Source organism: Dasypus novemcinctus, chromosome 21 (genome assembly GCF_030445035.2).
Source record: "Dasypus novemcinctus isolate mDasNov1 chromosome 21, mDasNov1.1.hap2, whole genome shotgun sequence".
In the NCBI taxonomy this organism is placed as follows: Eukaryota; Metazoa; Chordata; class Mammalia; order Cingulata; family Dasypodidae; genus Dasypus; species Dasypus novemcinctus.
Window position 1 is genome coordinate 75610697 of NC_080693.1, and position 7212 is coordinate 75617908.

Genomic DNA, 7212 nt, shown 5'->3' on the forward strand with positions numbered 1-7212 from the left:
AGACGGCAGTGACGTCACAAGGGTCGCTGTGACCAGGCACCCGGCTGCCTTCTCGGGGCGCGAAGCTGGCACCCCCGCCCACTTCGCCCCTGCCTGGGAGGGCCGGGGGTCGGCCGTGCACCCTCGGCCCGCGGGCGGGCGTCGTGCGCGAGCAGGAGCTCCGCGCGACCCACGCCCGGGACCGCCGGGCCCTGGGCCGCGGGGCCAAGCCGGTGCCGCGGGGCGCCGAGGGCGGGGGCCTCCCGCGGCGCTGGCTCGGCGGCTGCCGGGCTCCCCGGCCCTCTGTGTCCCGGTCCGCTCTCCCCGGGGGACCTCAGCCAAGCTTTAGCCCCTGCCTCCTGGCGCCATGGCGTCCTGTCCTTCTGGGCCTGTTAGCTGGCGCGGAGCTCGACAGAACACGTTCCTTCCAACAAAACAGGCCCTGCATCCTGCATCCGACTCTCAACAAGGACACAGGGTGGGATGGTGGCCCCTCCCCACGGTAGACCCTTCTGGGGAGGCAGAGGCCCGCCGACTTTGGGGCACAGGAGAGGTGGTAGGACAAGGGTGGGGCAGAGGGAAGACGCCTGACACCGGCGGAGGGCAGGTCGTTGCCATGTGCCAGGTGGGATTGGGGAGCTCCGGGGACTCGGGCGACCTGTCGGGGGGTTCTGGGATGAGGAGTGCCCTAAACAAGCCTAAATGAACAGGGGCAACCACCAGGGGTTGCAGGGTCCCCATGCGCGGCCTGCTCCCCTCTCCCTGTCCCGCTGCGGTGGCCGCCAGCCCTGCTCCTGTCTTCTCTCTTGCTCTGTCGCGTTCCTTGGGGTCCTGGCCTGCTGTCGTGTGCTCTCTCTCGGTTACAAATAGAAAACGCCTGTGCATTTTCCCATCTCATTCATTAACTCCTCAAGCCTTCTCTCCTGGCTCCTGACAGCATTCTCTGCAGAATTTTTCACTACAGAGTGCATGATTTTTATGTAGTGCGAGAGCCATTAAAACGAATATGTAGAGAAAGAAGAAGAAGGAAAAAAAAGCTGAAGAAACAAGGAGTTTCTTTCCAAAAAATGCTCCATGGTGGCTCCAAATGGGCTCCTGCTCGGAAATGCTGAAATCTTGCATAGGAACCTTCAGTGGCGAAGGAAAACAGGCCACCCTTATTAGAAATTTTCTACAGCTAAAGATGTAACATCATAGCTAAATTCAGTCGGAGACAGGTTGAGCAACAAAAACCAGGAGCCAAGGCAGTCTAGTCGGCTCTGAAATTTGATTCAGGCACCAGATTATGAATAGATTTAACTAGTTCGCCAAATGAAAATGTAGATTTTGGCACCGTCTGAATTTTTTTTTTGCGGGGGAGGGTGTATTCTATATGTGGAGTCTCAGTACACACTGAGGGGATATGAAAAAGAGCTTTTTATATTATATAACTGCTCAGTGCATGTTAAGGGGGGGAACCAATTAACCCTATAAATACCAAACAATTCAACCTCTTTCATACCTAAAGCTTCAGACTTCTCCTGCTTACCTTGCTTTATAATGCAAGTTTTTCCATAATTCAAAATGACACAGAAGCAACAACCAATAGGCAAGTAGCTACCCATGTCAACTTGCTATTAAATTGCTTACATCTGGTCCACTCTCTTTCAGTAGGAGCAGTGATATGACAAGAGGTTCAAATCCCACAGCAGGTAAGTAGCACATTGTCAGTAAGGATATGGAAATCAATTTCAATTGTCCTGAGGTTTCTCAGATTCCTTTCCCTTTCCTGGTGAGGGTGGCAAAGTGTGCCACATACACAGTGAACTTCAATTTCCTTTTGTTTCCTTAGCATTGCCCCTCTGAGCACTATTATTCCAGGCTGTGTGATGATCAACAAAGATTAAAATAAATGAAAATAAATGATGTTGCAGAAGGAAACCCTTTCTACTCAAAATTGCAACTTGTGTCTCCTGACTCTCCAGGAGCTTGCATCCTTTGTTTTAATAAATGTTTCTAAATTATGGTCCATTAGAACAAACTCTCCCAACTCCAAAAATGCTAGCTACGTTGAAAAATTGTTCTAATGCTATTCAAGGCACAGAATAAAAATGCAATAAAAACATGCTGCCTTGATTTGATTCACACTGGATTTGTTACTAGGAACTTCAGAAGAAACTTTTGATAATTCTCCTTTACCTACAACATGGCATATCAGAAGGACTGAAACACGAGTATTTAAACAGACGTGCTTGCTTGTGTATGCCTTTACCCCTAGATTGGAGTTATTATGATAATTCTAACTTAATAGTCTAACTATTAGTCTGTGTGTGATGAGAAAACTGTAAGCTCCTGTAGCTTTACAGGTAGGTTCTGTGACTTTAAATGTGTAGGAGACCCTGGTTTAAGTGTCAAATTCTGTCTCCATCACTTTATAACTGCATGACCTGATTAGGTTTCCTAATCTTTCTAAAACTTAGATTTCTCTTCACACCATTAAACTAAAATACTTCTCTAATACTATTTTAAAACATAGATTTAAAAACATAATAGGTATTATGGGAAAATGTTCCACTTGAACCACATTCAATGAGTATAGACCATGTGCATGGAACCAAGGGGGGAATCTAATAAATGGCAAATGTTTTTTAATCAAAAAGAAATGACTATCCAAAGACAAGCACACAGTTATAGGCATTTCTGAGTAAGTCGAGACTATCCAGTACAAAGAAAGAGAATGGGGAAGGAAAAGTGATTTTCTGTTGTGCCTTCTGGGTATAGGGAAAAAAAAATTAAGTTGTTTTAACTTTTAATTCAGTTTCTCTTTTGTGGAGAGAACTTTACACCAGACGGTAGTGAAGACTTGCTTAGTATTCATTGTAAAATATAACCAAGCTGTATCAGTATGTCTACATAAATTATAAATATCTACTTATATAATGTGTTGTGATAGATGGATCATTGTTTTCTCAATCCAGGCAATAAACCAGATTACAACAGCTTTTTACTATGTAATTAGTTCCTTGGTAGGCAGAGTTTAAAGTACTATATAGGTATAGGTTGAAAGTGAATTATCGTACAGGAGAGTGCTAGCGTTGGGAAAGTCTACATAGTTTATCTAACCCTACTATCTACTTTGGCAAGAGAGAAATCAGTACCACAGAGATAAAATCCTGTGCCCAAAATAAGAAACTCAGGCAAATGTGAGGAACCCTGTCTTCAAATTTTTGTCCCATTGCTCTTATAAACTAAATTCCAAACTACTCCAAATTCTTATCTATACTATCAGACATCTTAATAAAATACTTTCTCTCTTGAAATTCAGGAATATTTTAAAATATATAATCTGTCTCTTGGTTTGGATTTACTTAAAACATTTACAAAGCTTACAACCTCGTGGATTCTCCTGTGTTTTTGTCAAATTTAGGTTTTCTTGATTAAAACAATATTAATAAACTAAACGAAAAGGTATTTTAAAACACAAGTTCATAAGGATATATGTGTAAATAAGGATACTGGTAGCATAGGCTTTTGGGGAAGGTGGAGGCAAAAAAAGGGGAGAGGTAAGAGGATAACACTGCTAATACTTTATATAGCACTGATATGTTACTCTTGGTAGAGATAATTTTATGGCTTGCTTAAATTGAAGTACAAACTATTAAGTAATATTTTAATGGAAACAATTTTGAGTAACAATACTTTGCAAAATTAATATTGGGAAGGAAATAAATATCTTTCTAAATGAATGTGTCTTGGTTGATGAAATAAGGAAGCTAACAATATAATATCAAATTCTTGAACATGATTCTTCTAAGATTTGTATGGTGCCTCCAAATGATGGGGCGAGGGGGATGGGAGGTTGGAGAAAATCTCAGGGGCCTAGTAGAATGTTGAAAGTTTTCCCAAAGAAAGAAATTTATATGGCAGCTGCCTCTCAGGCATGTATAGTAATTTTGGCTGTGTGTGTGTGTGTGTGTGTATGCACATGTTCAGATACAAAATTCTGAATAGGAAGCATTTAAGATACAATAGAATTTAAAACCAGTTTGGCTTGGGAGATATTCAAAAGCTGATTGACATTTTAGTGGACTTGAGATGTAAGAACTTTGCTATAAAGGAAGCTAACGTTTTAAGAGAGCTGAAGAGTTCTTTCTTTTATATAAAGTGATCACTCAGAAGGAACCTGGGGACTTGTATTTTATAAAGAGTGTGTTTACCTTTGACCAGTATTAGGTTAATAAAAACCAAAAATTTGAATCTATTTCCTAACTTCAAATGAAATGTGGGAATGGAGAATATATATGGCATTTCAAATACAGTTCAGCCTGTTAATACAGCTTTTATTTTAATATCTTAGGGGGACCATATTTCTCTTCATTCTTCATATCTTAAAATAAGACTAACAGGAAGTTTCATTTTTCAAAGCAAGAGAGCTATAATGGTGTTGATTATATTATGCTAACTGTTTAAGAGGCTTCTTAACTTCTTCTTAGGATATAAATAGGTTGGTGTTATTTAAACCATTAGTTTTTGTTTTGAAGGGAAGTGCTGGTTGTCCTGATCAAAAATGCATATCTCTTATTCATAGCCACTCTATATAATATCTGTAAGAAAGGACTCATAATGAGTCATCTATTCATTTCCCATGATTCAGTTAATAAGGAGACCTCATCCCCAGCATCGTACTTGGCCTTCTATGTGACTTCAATACTTTTTACTTTACTTGCAATGTATACACACGAAGGAAGCAGAAGATTTATGCCTTCAAAAGAAACTACCAATGTTTTGCCTATTGGATACAATGCAATAACATTATGTAGAATCAAGGGATGGTTTTGTAAAATACACTGAGGTGGGTATTTCACACATATATGTTTTTAAATACCACAGTTCTATAGACCACATGTGTACAGATAGAAAAACAAACTTGAACCCTCTAGAGGTATATTTTGATTACAGATGTCAGTTACTTGTGGTTGAATTTCGCTCTGATTCCGTTCAGGTATGTGATCTGGGAAGTAATAAAAAGGTAGATATTTAAAAGGAAAATACAATAAAGAAAGTGTTAAGGAATAGCCTAACATATGTATATTCTCTGTTAGGAGAGACATATTTTGATCAAAAGGGTCTAAGTGTTTTGGGTATTTCATTAGCAGAGAAAATATACAGGTCTTTCTTACTTGCTTTCACTAGTGATACCATTGAGATTTCAGTCCAAACATCATTGCCACCTAATGGGCATTAGGGGGTTCTGACCAGAGCACCAGCCAGGAAGACAGTGTTACAGCAGCATTTCAATTGTTTCATTTCCTACAAGTATGTCACTACATTAATTTTGACAGAACAAATAAGAAATGGAAAGAGAAACCAATCTAGAAATAGAAAAGGATATAGTCATGTCTTTCTCTTATCTATTAATTTCCCAGATTTCTATAAGAGCTAAAAACAAGCCTGGGAAAAAAAGTGAAATTATCCTTTGCCTCCTGTTGTTGGGTTGAGTGGAAACACTGGATATAAACTAATTTGTTAAAAGAAGGAACATGGAATGTTTAACAAGTAATGGTACATAATTTTGACATAGTTAAACTACAGAATTAATGCAGCATGCATTTTTACTGGGTGAGTGTGAGTATGGTTATTATCTGTATATATGGTGTATGTTTCTAAAAAATACATCCAAATGCATGCATCATACATGCACAGCCATTTTCCTTCCAAATACTTAGAAAAGAAAGAACTAAAAGTAATGGAATTGAATGTTCATTTTGTGCTTTTTTCCTACTATTTTGTTCTTAGTAAATTTATGATCAAATTCTCCCAAATAAAATTTAAATGAAAACAAACTAATGAAAAAGAAAGCTGGGAAACAGACTTGGCCCAGTGGTTAGGGCATCCGTCTATCATATGGGAGGTCCGCGGTTCAAACCCCGGGCCTTCTTGACCCGTGTGGAGCTGGCCCGCGCAGTGCTGATGCGCGCAAGGAGTGCCGTGCCACGCAGGTTCAGCCTGCCCAGGAATGGCGCCACACACAAGGAGACCTGACACAACAAGATGACGCAACAAAAAAAACAGATTGCTGTGCCGCTGACAACAATGGAAGTGGACAAAAGAACACGCAGCAAATAGACACAGAACAGACAACTGGGGCAGGGGGAGAAGGAGAGAAATAAATCTTTAAAAAAAATAAAAAATAATAGAAAGCTAAGGGTAGTGGGTAGCTAATTTTAATTGATAAATAATGTATTAATAATATAATTATAGTTATATAAAAGGAAATTATAGATACATTCTATTATTTCCAAAACTACCTATGTGAGATAAGTAATCATTTGACAGAATTTAAAACTAATTATTTTAAAAGAAAAATCATCAAACTAAAAATGGAAGCTATTTCCTTAACACAATAAAGGACACAGTTTCAAAATGTAGTTATCAAAATTAAAGAGCATGTCTACTAAAACTGGCAAAGTAGATTTGGACAGAAATATCACCAGTCTTGTTAAAAATTATTGTGGAACAAAAAAGTATATAAAATAGCCCATAACTTATGAACAGTAATTAATTTCTTTCATAATTTGAGAAACGCATCCTGATACTATTTCTTAATTTCAAATTTGTGAAAAATAAAAGATTCTGTTTGTAACACTGTGGGTAATATGCACCTTCATTGCTAGAGGAAATGCAATCTGGTGTAAACCTTTTAGAGGGGAATTTTGCAATACCAGTCAAATATATATATGCATTTGCCTTTTGTCCCAGGAACCCTGGTTCTGCTAATTTATCTTGCAAATACAACTTTCAGACCACAGACTACTGATGCATAAATTTATTTGTGAAGCATTGTAACTGTAAAATATCAGAAGCAAATCAAATGGAAAGTGATTAAATCAATCCTCAGTGGAGTACTATGCAGCTATAAAAAGGAAGATTTCTATGAATGAATACAGAGTGATTTCAAGGATATGTTTTTAAGTGAATAAATGACTAAAAGTTTCAATCATACACTCCATGTAAGAAAGAAAGGGTGATAAGGAAATACACATGTATCTTATTTGTACAAAAGGAAATATAGGAAGGTTAAACCAGAAACTATTGAGATCGATTAGTTAAAGAGGGTGAGGTGGCAGAAAGGACAAACTGGAACTGGGTATTAGAGGTGAGAAGGAAGTGGTGTTTCTCTGAGCATACCTTTTTGTGTGTATATATATATATACAACAAGATACCAAAATAATGAACCAGATTTTTTTAGAAGA